Source organism: Camellia sinensis, chromosome 12, assembly GCF_055761805.1.
Source record: "Camellia sinensis isolate YWXY chromosome 12, ASM5576180v1, whole genome shotgun sequence".
NCBI classification, from domain to species: Eukaryota; Viridiplantae; Streptophyta; class Magnoliopsida; order Ericales; family Theaceae; genus Camellia; species Camellia sinensis.
Genome location: NC_138972.1, coordinates 141986585 through 142000193, shown reverse-complemented (window position 1 = coordinate 142000193; position 13609 = coordinate 141986585). Strand labels below are relative to the sequence as shown.

The following is a 13609-nucleotide window of genomic DNA, read 5'->3' as shown; positions in this document are numbered from 1 at the left end:
TCAACTATTAATTTTAAATTTGATTTTTCAAAAATAATTTTCGAATTTTCAATCTATATATTCCTTGATTTTTAGTAAAATTTTTAAATATTTCAATAATTATTATTTTTTTTAAACTTTTATAGATCTACTTAATCTATAAATACGAAAACAAAAAATAAAAAAATTCAGTACATTATTGTATCTTTTCTTTCCTTCTTTTTTTAAAAAAAAAAATTTCACAAAACTTAACTTTTTATATACATTTAGAGTAGGTGCATCTAAAAATTTAAAAAAAAAAAAAAAAAAAATTGACTAAAATATAAAAAATGTTCACTAAAGACAATAAAACTCAAAAAACCTATTTTGGAAAATTTAACACCAAATAGCGTATTGATCTCTTCCATTCTTATTTGCATTAAGGCCTCGTTTGGCAACTACATGTTTTAGCCAAAAATTAAAAAGTCACTATAAATTGTCATATCACTCTCTCTATTTTTCTGCAAATTTTTTCATAAAAAATGAGAAAATTACTAAAATAACTTGCTCCCAAATGAGACGTAAGTATACTAGTAATAATTCTACAACACATTTGAATGACCACATTTTTATATTTGGTTTATCATCTGAGTTGTAACTACTATATTGAAACAGACACAAACAATGAAACTTACTAAATCATTATAGTATAATGATTTCAATTCACATGAAATATCAACTATGATATAAAAATATAACCATTTTAGTATATATTACATAGTGGTGGTGCATGCGAGTTTTCTTGGTAAAGACATTGAAATGATTCCAGCAAGCACACCATTCTCTTGCTCTTGAATACTTTGGCTAAGTTCCACTTTCCATTTGGCTTCACAACATCACCGTTCATTGGTGTTTCTTAGACCGCATCCCTTTTCTGCAACCAACTAGAAGAACCACACCCCCACACCCAAAACCCCTCTCCCCCCCCCCCCCCCCCCCCCCCCGGCAAATAAAAAAAAAAAAAAAAAATTCATCTTTGGATTTTGATAGTTGTGTCAGACCCAACTAGTTGAGGATTAAAATTGAATGCTAACATGTTATTTATGAAGGTCATAGTGAGTATATATACAAATAGCATATAAATACGTCAACGAAACTACATACAAAGCCAATGGTATAAAGACTATGCCTTTGTATCTGAATATTCAAATACCCCAAGTAAACTACAAGAAAAAAGAAAAAAGAAAAAAGAAAAAGAAAAAGAAACTTAAAAAAAAGAAAAAAAGAAAAGGCTGAAATTGGATGCTTATTTATCCTATTGTGTCTGTGTTGTGCAAAAAACGATACACATGTGATCCGAGTAGTCAATCCCCAATTTGCCATGTACTTTGATGCCACTGGCATATCTGTTACTAGTGCCATCTCAGTGAACTAAATGGTGCAGCAGAGCAGTCACCAACAAGAACATTATAGCCCTTTGGGAGCTCTTACTCCAAGCAGAAAACAGGTAGTGAGCACCTACCAGATGTACTGATCCTGTCAGTTCATCTTGTAATTTAATGCTTGAAGAGCCTGAAATCCACCATAACGGAAAAAAAAGAAAAGAAAAGAAAAGAAAAAACAGTGATTTAAGCAATTCCTTAGATTATTGTAACTTCAATTTAATTTGGTCTAACATTTTAAAGATCCAAACAGGATTCAACATCAATCATTTTAAAAGCATCACAGTTCACATTTAAAACTAAAGTACCAAAGTCAGATATCATAGTGCTGGGCATTGTTGACTAAGCAAAGCTTATCCTAAAGCTATTTTGTACTTGGACATAGTAAATCACTCAATCCTTATGCACTAAGTGAGATAGTTTAGCAATGTCCCATGTTATGTAAATAACTGTACTAAAAAAGATGAGACAACTTTTTGCTTCTCTCATTCATCTTTCCTCTCCTTGCTATTCTTTCCAGTGTAAGCCCCAGAGAACAAACTGTTGAAAGCATGGTAGTCATAAAAAAAATGAAAGATCAAGCCCATAGGATACCAAAAATTGTTTACCATCTAAGGTATCAGCACTTGGTCCCACCACTTATGTTTGTCAAATCAATGTAGCACATCACGTGGTAAACAAAATATAATCATCATCATAATAGCATTACTGTATTGATATCTTTTCTAGGGGAAAAACGAAACCTCAATCACCAAATAAATTTTAATCAACTAGGGCCAACTTAGTTGGCCAAAACCTTAGCATCTCATTAGGATGGTCAAGGTTTTGATTCCTCCTTCCCCCAAGCTACGGCCTCCAATGTGGCAAAAACAAAATAGAAAATTTGAAAAGTTTAGCTATCCATTAGAAACAGTTGATAGAGTGATCTCTCTTTTGAGCTCCAATGCAAGTATAATCATAAACTGAGGAAAGAGCAATCAACCATTTCACTCCAGCTCGGCAAGACATTTTGTCCTCAAATGAAGTTCTTTCAGTAATGATAAACATATGAAAAGGAAGTTTAAAAAAAAAAACTAAGCAGGTTCTATAGTTATTATCCTTTAATGGTTTGGCTAGTAAGAGTGGACTTTTGGCTGGCTACAACTCACAAAAATTAAAAGGCGATGGTGATAGCGAGGACATAGTGCAGGAGCTAGATACATAGAATCCTTCTTTTGATACCTGTAAATTGCTTTACTGTTTGAGATCTTCAAAGCAAAATTCAGATTGTAGATGACAAATGCAATGTTACGAAACTTCTAATGGCAGATTTGGAATGGTATTTGCTGGAATCTAGCAAGGCAAGGTGTGAGCTTCCACTTGAAAGCCTTTTGGACACTCTCATGGCATTCCAATCACTTCTCTTCTCATGCTCCCATGCCTTGAGTAAAGGAGACATTTGACTTATCCAGCCCAATTCATTAATTCTAAATGGAGAAAAGTGATTACCTTCTTAGATAATGAGATCCCCGTCAATAGGACAATCCCACACACAACGGCAATTGCCTTGTGAAATTAATGGTTATGATTTTGATGCAGGATCTTTTACTTTATTTTTTTGGATAAATTATTAATAGGTCCTAATATTTGGACTTAATTCCTATCAAGTCCTATTGAAAATAAGTCTCGTCGCTAAAAATAATTTTTTTTTGATGATTATTGACATCTCACTAAAAATTGACCATTAGCGACTTTTTTTTTTGTCATGACTTTTATAAATTCTCTAAAACTTACAATTAGTGACGTTTTTCTGTGACAATTTTCAAACTGTCGCTGAAAGTTGACCTTTTTTGTGACAATTTTTTAAACTGTCGCTAAAACTTATAATTAGCGACATTTTTTGTGACAATTTTCAAACTGTCACTGAAAATTAACAATTAGTGACGTTTTTTAATAGTGTTTGATAAAAAATACCATTAATTCGCATAGGACCTATTGGACAATAAGTCCACCTATTAGGACCTACATTTAAATCCCTCTAATTTTTTTTTTGGTAAGTATGAGAATTATGTTGAAGCTTATTATGCTAGCTTCTTTGTTAGAATATCCCATATATTCATGTTTGGAAGTTCTTGAAGATAAATTGAGAGAGAAAATGTCATGATAGTTTGATTATGTTCAACAAACCTGTAGATGCAACGGTAAAAAAGAATGATATAATCACTGTAATTGAAAATGTTTGAGGGAAGGGAAGACCTAAACTGACACGATGTGTGGTAGCAAAAAAAAAGAGATATGAATCTATAACTAAGCGTGACAGGGCAGAAAGATTCATGTAGCAGGCAAAGAGAATTTTTTTTTACGACATTCTATGGTGGGCCTGGCCATGTCTAGCATGTGGTGGCTGCATGAATTAAGCAAGACAATAAAACAAAAAAAAAACAAAAAAAAAAGGATTTTTAGCCGTTAGTGTTTCAGCCTTTGCTGGTGTTGCTTTGCTGTCCAAAGGTGCATGGTTTAATGAGCAACTGTGGTCTAGATTGCCGGAGTTGTTTGGTCCAAGTGCTTTAGCGCATTTTGCAGTTCAATGGGAGAAAAAAATTACAAACAGATTTTTAGACCTTTTGCACTTCCTGGCAGTGCTCCAGTCGAATGGTGCCTCACGAAGTTGCACGAAGGATTGTAATTAGACTATCATTTACATTTTTAGCAAAAGGTTTCCTTTCCTTGTCAAACTATGGTTAAGAGTTTCCCATTTATTAAAATACATGTCAAGACTCATTATTGGGAGATCTTCATCTTATTATTTTGAATACAAAGTTTCTCTTTCTTCTTCATAGAGTTCTAAACTTCTTTGCTAAGGCCAGGGGTTTTCATCCTAATGGATTCTTTGTGAGTGTTCATATGATTCAATAATGGTTTTTTAATGTTAGATTATGTTGATTGATTGGTTTAATTATTTTTTTGGAAAATTTTTGTTCAAAATAATCCCTTGTTCTATTATCGACTCCGAGCACTATAGACATTTGGAATTCCCCAAACAATTAGGTTTTATTGTGTGATCAATCAAACAAAATAATCAATCTTTTGATATATATATATATATATATTTTATGAAATAATTGTTCTTATCTTCTAATTGATTATACCATTTGTGTATTCCTCAATTGAGTTATACAAACTAAATTTGAAATATTTTAAAGGAAACATTGGTAGAGGGTCTTTGATACCTTAGAGACTTTTCAATATTGTTTTTCCTACCTTTATTGTTACCTGTTTAAATCTCTAAAATCATTCAAACAAATAAAATCATTTCGTACACCAATCCCTGTGATTCGACCTCAGACTCACCAAGATATTATATCTCGACATCATGCACTAGGGATTACAATACAAAAGTTGGGAAAAAAAAAAAAGGCCCACACATTAATGTGTGTTTGAGAGGGGAAAGATTAGGTACACACCTAACCTTTTGCATATTGCTTTGGATACACTAATCCCTATGGTTGGACCTTGGAATCAGCGAGATATTATTTCGTGACATCCTTCACTTGGGGTTGCAATAACAAAGTTGCAACAATTGTATATGTGATTACAAGTGATTTACATGATCAAACTTCATACCATGGTTAAAGAATTTAGCAGGGATGAATATGAAAATGTGTAAGAAAAAGGAGTGAAAGAACAGTCTGAAAATTATAAAAAAAAATTAAATCTAAGAATTAACAATATTTAGGAATTCATAAAACTTCTTTAACATTAGCTTTTTTTTAGAATATAAAACAAAGAAAAGAAAAGGCTATTTAATATAAAAGGAAAGAGAAACAGGAAGAAATACTCACAGTTGTATTCAGTCCATCCAATGACTTGATTCTCAAGATCATACACGACCAACTTGTTTGAGAGTACTAAGTCTGCAGAATTAAAGTAAATTAAGGGTTTAGCAGAATCAACAAAGTCTCTCTTACAGCAAAAAATATCATCAATCAGTTTATAACAGATTTACTGTAACAGAAATGGCTCAAAAAATCTCATGATGATTAAAACTAACAAAAGATAGAAATTAAAGTGTCAAGACCTAATATTTGGCTATCAAATGGTTGACAAAATCAGAATCGTCACAGTAAATTTATCTGGGAAAGATTACATATTGTCGTGTGATGGTTTTATTTTAATTTTTCATTCATATATATTTATGAGTTTCATATCCTTCAAAGTTTTCTGTAGTTGGCAAATCACTAGATTTACCTTTCAAATGAAAAGTGATAAACTTAGATACTTGTATACCAATGTCGATGTCGATGTGGAAAAAGGCCACAAGTATTTTCTTGCCAAGTTGTGATACAAAGGGATGGGGGAAAGTTGACATGGTAGAGCCAAGAAGGATAAGGCACAATCCAAGCACCTAGGGTTAACATTTATTCATTTGGAAGATTAGGTATCATGAATATATAAAATGCCATCAAAAGTTGGCCCTTTTGGAGATGCTGTTTGGACTGTGACTTCTATAGCTTTTGGTTCTACTTTCCTAATTTCCTCTTTTCCATATGTAATAACTTAAGGAAACCAAAAATAGACATTTGAGGAATTTGACCATTTCTTTTCTCATTTATTTTTAGGGAAAGAAAATTTGTAAGACCAGGGAAAATAACACAATGCAAATTAATTTCAAAATTTTCATTAAACTAGCTGTTCTACATTTAATTCTCCTTCCCTACACGCGCGCGCGCTAAAAAAAAGAGAAAAGCTTGCACTATCATTAAGTTTGTACATGCAAGGAATGGTGTGGGTTAGCAATTTCATGACTTCAATTGTAGCTTCAAGGTGTGCTTCATTGCGAAATCAAAAGGGAATTTGGAAGGCTTATATAAGACTCGAAGACTTACTTCAAAGCAGAGCAATTGAGTCAAGGAGAACAAGGCTAAGGATCAGATCAAGAGAGAAGCTTTATTAATAATAATAAGACCAAAATCTCTTATGTAAAACTCAATGTGAATTAACCTAGAACTATTATAAAGCAATCTAATAAGTTGAACTCTTAAGAACTTAGCGAGATAGAGCTAACGATTTAGTAAATCTAAATTCGGAGGGGACCAGTAAAGCACATAAAAGGGCGACCCAGTTCAAGAGCTCCCCTTAAAGCAAATCAAAGCCGAAAGCTTACAATCTGTCCAGCTGCTAGCTAGTCAACTCCACACTAACTTAGTCAACCAGGTGGACCAGTCCTTAAAACTAGTTGACCAGAGCTGCTACATTAACTGTGTTTTCTGCACCTTGACTGAATTGATCTTTAAGAATCAAAAGAACTTCAAAAGAACACTGCTGAGAGTCATTTGGAGTGCCATGATGTGCCGGACGAAAAGAAGGTGAAAGTTGTCTCTCAAAGCCTCAAAGGTAGAGCCTCCAATTGGTGGAAACAATTACAAGTTGGTAGGCAAAGAAAAGGCCAAGAAAATGTTAGAGAGTGGAGGAAGATGAGAAAGAAGCTCAAGGATCACTTCTTACCTTCTAATCACATCCTACCTTTGTTGGTTGAGAAGCAACAAAAGAAGGGATTTCAAGTTCCAGACATCAATACCAAAGTGGCTTTACAATCGGACAATCATCCCATGAGTATGTCCAAGTTGGATTCTAAACTAATGTTGGAATGAAAGAGACTTTTGATGATGGACATCATCATAAGATGTTCTTTAGTGACAAGGTGGTTGAATCAAGATATGATGAGGAGGAAGCTTTTATCATTGGTGAAGAAGATATGGAGGAAAGTTGTGGCCAAGAGAAAGATTGTGATCAAACTCTTTACACTTGTGACGAAGATATTCCCATCTTTGATCAAGATGTGGAACAAGACTATGATCAAGATGTTGCCATCTTTGACAATGAAAGTGAGGCATTGGCTTATGAGAAAGTTGATGTTTGTGAATATGCTGGGATTCCAATCTTTGACCACTATGATGATAAGGATGACTTTCTTGTAGAGAGTGAAGGCAAGTTTTGTTGATGAAGCAAGCTTTGCTCTTACATTGATTCCTATGAAGGAAGTGGTTGCAATCCCACCTTCGATTCCAAGACAATTATGGTGGAGAGTCATGAAGTTGGAGTTTCATGGGTGTTGGGCAATTGTTGCTTTCGAGAAATGCTTCGTATTCTATCTTCAAAATCATTTGTTCCACTTTGTGTTGATTTGGTACCTGGCCTAACTTCGTGGAGGAAGAATGAGTTTATTTTGAGACAATGCATGAAGTGTTATTTTGATGACATGCTTCCAAAATGGCATGCTACATGGGTGGCCTATTCACACTTCAACATGGCTTCGATTGATGTGCATAAATGAGAACTTGTTTTGAAGGGATATTTGCTAGGGTGATCTTGAATAAGGACTTGCAACTACTTAGTCTTGCTTGCCGTTGCGTGTCCATTATGCTTCCATAAGTAATTGTCTTGAGTTATTTTGTTGATGTCATCGTCTTGAGTCATTTTGTTGTAATCGACTCGAGGACAAGAAGTTTTCTTTAGAAAGGAAGTCTAATGTAGTTAGAATTAGTATGATTGTTATGTTTTAGTGCCATAAGAGTTAATTAGAGTTAGTTGAGTCTTTTATCTTATAAATAGGTGGTTAGGCCCCTTTATTATTCAGTTTATAATATTTTGATATTGAATATTTCAGAGCTTAAAAGCTCTTGTATCCATTTTTGGATTTTCTCTCCCTAATGAAATCCATTTCTTGGTTTGGCCCCACCATAGGAAAAGTCCAGTCAAATTATAAACCCCACAGTTTCAAGCACCAACTGTATTTAAAGTCAAAGTTCATAGAGGATACTGGGGAAATTTTACAGCATTCAAAATCACAGTCTGTCCCATATACTATAAACTTAAGTAAAAGGTAGCAAACCTATAAAATTAGTAGGTGCATACCTCCCAAAAGTGTCATGTTCTTCCCATCTCTGGATTGCATTGCACTGTTTTGCCAACCAATACACCATAAACCTTCCTGTAAAAACTTGCGTTAATTTTGAAAATTATATATAATACCAGATGCAGGACAGGCAAGTGTATTGATGAAAATGTCAAGTAGCACTAATGGAAAATAGGATGAGACAAAGCCAAGATGTTTGGCCATGTTCAACAAAGATGGATTTCTTCTTTCTTCTTTTTTCTTTTTTCTTTTTTTTTTTTTTGGTGTTAGGAACAAAACTATATTATTATTAAAAAGATATTACAAAAAAAGTAAAAAAGGGACAAGAAGTTCACCTAAAGGAAAAAAAATACACTTTAACCTTGTGATTTTCACTTGGGGGTGTTTGATTGGACTCTATGTCCACCATATCGGGTAGTCCGTTATTTGGTTGAAAAATTGTAGGTTGGACTTACCTTTTGGTGCTATTTTCAAGGCAACAGGGGTGTGGGATGGAGTAATAGAGCGAGTGCAGCGGCATTTGGCAAGGTGGAAGAGGCAATATCTATTGAAGGGAGGGAGGTTGACTTTGATTAAGAGTGTGTTGAGTAGTATTCCAACTTATTTCATATCGGCGCATGTTATTCCTGTCTCGGTGGAGCGACGTTTGGAAAAACTTCAGAGAGATTTTCTATAGGGGAATTGGGGGGAGGAGTTTAGATATCATTTCGTTGGTTGGGATTTGATTTGTTGTTCTAAGGAGGGCAATTTCGGGATTAGGAGTTTGGTGACTTTCATTAAGGCTCTGTTAAGTAAGTGGTTGTGGAGGTGTGCTTTGGAGCGAGATCGTCTTTGGCGAAGGGTTATTGGTTCTAAGTTTGGAGTGGATAGGGGGGATTGGCAAGTGGGGGAGGTGAGTGGTTCTCATGGTTGGGGATTATGGAAAGGAATATGGTTAGGGAGGAGAGAGTTTTGGGAGAAGGTGAATTTTGGGGTGAGGACAGGGGAGAGGCTTCGATTTTGGAGGGATAGATGGTGTGGGGAGGTTGTATTGGAGGAGCATTTCCCTTTGATATATAATATTGTTATGGATAGGGAGGTTACTGCGGCAGATTGTTTGGAGGATGGGGAGGTGGTGGTTTGAAATATTCAGTTGCGGCAGTCGGTGCAGGATTGGGAGGTTGACCAATTGGGAGAGATGTTAAGTTTCTTGTATGGGTTGGATATTACAAGAAGGGGGCGGATGTGGTGATTTGGAATGAACCAGGTACTAAAGGACAATTTTCTGTCTCATCTTTTAATCAGAGTTTGGCGGGGGATGCGTTGGGGACATTTCCTTGGAGGAGTGTTTGGGTACCGGGTGTTCCGTCTAAGGTGGTTTTCTTTTTATGGACGGCTGCTCTAGGGCATAATCGCACTATTGAGAATTTGGTTTGTCAAGGACATGTGTTAGTGAACCGGTGTTGCATGTGTTGTGCTGATGCAGAATCGGCGGATCATTTGTTTCTTTATTATGTAGTTGCGACGCGACTCTGGAGACTTATTTGTTTTCTGTTTGGGATCCCTTGGGTTTAGTCGAGGGGGGTGCTAACAATGTTGTGGAGTTTGGCGAGGGCCCGAGTTGGTCGGTGAGGGCCCAAGTTGGGCAGCGACAACGACAGGTGTGGTTATTGGTATCTTTCTGTTTGATGTGGTTGGTTTGGTTAGAGAAGAATTGACGTACGTTTCAAGAGATTTCTCATTCGATGGCGAGGCTTGAAAATAGATTTCTTGTTACCTTGTATAGTTGGTTGGAGAGTAGGGTAGAACCAGATTTATTTGTCTTTTTAGATTTTTTAGATGATGCAATTGGTTAGGAGCTTTTGTTTTCATGTTGAGTGTCTTTATATTCTTTACATCATCTTGATGTTTTTTTAATAAAATTTCATTTTATTTATAATAATAATAAAAAAATCAATAACAAATAAATAAATATCATAAAAATATGAACATGATAGTTTAATGGAATAGCTAAAAATTTTAAACAAATTCTATGGTAGATTTCCTGAATGGCCGCAACGAATCATATGGAGAGAATAATGGCTCAAATACTATAATTGAGAGAGTTTGTGTACAATTGGTAGTCCAACTGACTTTTTTCTTTGAATGACCACAAAGAAAGTTATATTAAAAAGAAGAGAATGAAACAAAAAAGTACAAGGGGACAAGTAGTCTACCAAAATCAAAAGAAAAGTACAAATAATGTCATGACCTACAAACGTCTCTCCAATCTCTAGAAATAAAAAATAAATGAATCCCCTTAACAAAAAGGGACACTAAAACCCAAAATGAACCCAAACAAGATATCTTATCTTGTAAACTCTCCAAATCTTCGACTTTCTCCTTGAAGATGCTAGCCAAATAAGATACCGATAGTCCAACCAACTTGCTTCTTCAAACTTGAATTTATTTCATGTAAATCAGTTGCTCGATTGGTTACTTGATGCAAACGCTATAACTCCAACTAGTAATCCAAAGATGCTTCAAAAATTTATTTTCCTTTTAAAATTTATAATTAAATACAATCCTAAGTGCCAAAAAAAGTTATTCAAATAAGACAAAGGGCATTTTTGTAAACCTTTTATTCAATAATTCTTTTAAACTGCTTGCAAGGTCAACCATGTAAAACAAAATGGGGTGGAGGCACTAAAGTGTAGTGGCTAGATAACTAAAAGTAGGAAACAGAATTATCATACTAAAGTTTCAAAGGGCTAATATTTTTAAACCCTACTTTGAGAACAACTAAACTATCTTTAGTTGGAGCTAATGCTTTCCAGCATGATAAGCAATTAAGACTAAGTTTTGATTCACGCATAAAAAAAAAAAATATATGAATAGTAGAATCAGGACAAAAAACAACATACCTACTACATAATGAAACAGGTGACATCTGACTAACAAGAAGAGAGAAAATAAAAATAAAAATAGAAAGAAATTGTCAAGACGAAAAAGCAAAAAGAGGTTAAAGTAATATGGGAAGATCAAACTCTCTGCTTGGGTTTGAGGTGATAAAAAAAATGGAAATGGTTATATTAAACATAACTGAGGATATGACTACAAATTAGAAGTAATTGATCCATGTAGCGGACCCAAAGTAATTGGGACAAAGGCTTCTTTAGTTGAGTTGAGAACCGCTCGAAGCTGATGTTTTGAATTACAAAAACTAAATAACATTCAGTAATAACCCATGTCGGTTGCAAGATTTATCAAAAATCAACCTAACAAACGTATATCAAACCTAAGGGGAAAAAAAGAAACTTAAACTTGTTACATGATGATGTAGGACAAGATTTTAAGAATTTTTATATTTTTGATATATTATTTGATTGGATTCTTGTAATTTGGTAATTTGTGTTTAACATAAAAGTCTAAAGGTTAGGTTCTTTTTATTTGACACAAGGGTCTAAGGGAGGGTTTCTAGTATTTATTTAAGTTCTTTGTATTTGACACAAGAGTCTACGGGAGAGTTTCTAGCATTTATTTTTGTGTTGGGAATATCAAAGTTTGAGTCTCTATTATCTAGTATAAATACGTTTGTAAGCCTTGCAGAAAACCAGTTTTTAATCAATATAGTCACAGTTTTCTCTATTTTCCTTGTGCACAAAGGTCGTTTATCTTTGCTCGTGGATTCAAGTTGTTACAGTCCGAAGAACGATATCTTCCCCTTCGTCTACTAGAATGATATTTAGTCATTCCTTCCGCTACAACGCTGCGTCACAAGAGAACATATGTGTTGGTACCGAAATATGCAGGTTGGTTTGTCGATAGAGGTGCTGATGTGGCCCAATTAATTTATGGATGGTCTGAAGTGAGGAGCATGCAAGATGGACAAGTTCCTTGAAGCAGAGTTGTGTTTCAAGAGTGTGGCCAGAAGCAAGTGATCAGAGAAGTGGAGAGAAGTTATATAGCGACCCCGGTCTTTTCCCATTTGATTATTGTATCCGGACTTAGGTTCCGTAGATCCTGTCAGTGTATAATTGTTGTTGTTGTTGTCCCTTATTTTCTCATTTGGAATTATAGGATGTGTTTGGGCAGGTTTGTTTATGGTTGGTAGGGTTTAGAAACCAAGTGTTGCTGTCCAGAATTTTGGATCTTCGCTCGAGCGAGGGGTTTGTCGCTCGAGCGAGATGTTGTTTTAGTTCTTCGCTCGAGCCGAGGTTTGGTTGCTCGAGCGAGAGTTTGCGTCTGGCTTGGACCAGTAGCTTTGCATTCTTGGCTCGAGCGAGCTTTTCTTCGCTCAAGCGAGTTAGTTCATTCTTCGCTCGAGCGAGAGTTCCTTCACTCGAGCGTGTGTCTGGTTACAGACCTGAGGGTTTGAGTCCTTCGCTCGAGCTAGATTTCTTTCGCTCGAGCGAGATTTTGGGTTGTTGGCTCGAGCAGGGCTTCCTTGGCTCGAGCGTAGTTTTTCTGTGTCTGGTAGCTCGAGCGACCAAGTCTTCGCTCGAGCGAGCCTGTCAGGTTTAAATAGGCAGCAGCGTGTTTCAGATCTGTTTTTCTTGCACTTTCATATTCCAAAACCCTAGTTACGAGTTCTCTCTCCCTCTACACACCTTCTCTCTTAGGATTGATCTACTTAGGGTGTGTTTCTACCCTAGATCCTTCATTAAAAAGATAGAGTGAGTCATGGGCTTCCATTTAATCTGAATAGTTGGCGATTTGGAGCACTTTGGTATTTGGATATTATCTCTGTCTTCTCCATTTGGGTTGTTGTCTTTGAGGTAGGGATTTCCTACTCCATCTTATAAGTTTTGTTCTAACTTTTAGTATTTTGATATGTTGGGGGCACTTTGGTAATTTTGGGAAAAACCCTAGTTGTATTATTAAATTAATTTGTATAATTAATTCATGGAATTGGGAAAAGAAGGTTAAATTCATGGAATTGGGGAATTCATTGATTAAATGGCGTAGTTGGATAATTTGAGTCATTTCTCTATTGAATTGTTGACATAGTTATCTTCAGTTTAGAAATAACTGTTTTGGGCTATCGGTGGAGGATAGTCGTGATTGTTGTAGACATTGCATGTGGACTAGGAATAACTGAAACTAATCACATTGGTTAAGTCATTAATTTTGACTATTGCATTGATACAGAAAATACGTGTATTGATTGAGCATTGCATTTGCATACATTGTTTTGTGTTGGAGGAGATAGGGGATGTACTCCACGGTTTAGGAGAAGATAGGGGATGGACCTCTAAACCGGATTTTGTTTGGGAGGAGATAGGGGATGGACTCCATTAGCATCACTTTTATGTGTGCTTATCTATATTGAAGTGTTTTATTGATACAGCACTAA

The 13609-nt window shown here is 35.3% G+C and overlaps 1 pseudogene across 1 annotated transcript in view; it reads right to left on the bottom strand.

The window, feature by feature from the left end:
• Positions 1–1027: 1027 nt before the first annotated feature.
• The window catches only part of LOC114309338 (aspartic proteinase 36-like), a 44842-nt pseudogene continuing 32260 nt past the window's right edge, over positions 1028–13609 (bottom strand). The window contains exons 8-10 of the transcript XR_014347377.1: positions 8295–8370; positions 5222–5293; positions 1028–1530 (exon numbers count right to left, since the gene is read on the bottom strand). The product of XR_014347377.1 is annotated as an aspartic proteinase 36-like (transcript). The remainder of the gene's footprint in view (positions 1531–5221; positions 5294–8294; positions 8371–13609) is intronic.